Source organism: Giraffa tippelskirchi, chromosome 9 (genome assembly GCF_054371585.1).
Source record: "Giraffa tippelskirchi isolate mGirTip1 chromosome 9, T2T-mGirTip1v1.2.pri, whole genome shotgun sequence".
Lineage (NCBI taxonomy): Eukaryota > Metazoa > Chordata > Mammalia > Artiodactyla > Giraffidae > Giraffa > Giraffa tippelskirchi.
In genome coordinates, this window is record NC_137283.1 from 148,600,001 (window position 1) to 148,600,420 (window position 420).

A 420-nucleotide genomic window follows, 5' to 3' on the forward strand; every position below is an offset into this window, starting at 1 on the left:
TTCATAGTTGCTCCTTGGCATGTCGGATCTTAGTTCCCCAACCAGGGATCGAACCCACATCCCCTGTATTTCAAGGCAAATTCTTAACCACTGGACCACCAGGGAAGTCTCTTTAAACAAATTTTTTATCTAGCTTGACTTTTAACTACCAAAAAACAACCATGTCTTCTCTTGACTATTTCCAGGCGTTGGTTTTAAATCAACATATTTAAGAAATATGTACTATTAATTGGAACTTTCCAATAATGAACATTAACATCTGATAAAAGCAGGATATTCCACCTAGAAAATGACCTTTGGCAGTGACAAGCTGATCTATTTTAAGGATTCTGTTTTTTATGGTTTAACTCCACACTCCACCTTAATTTCTTTGCAATATGTACTTCATACGTATGTGTGGTACTTTAGCACAAATTAAAT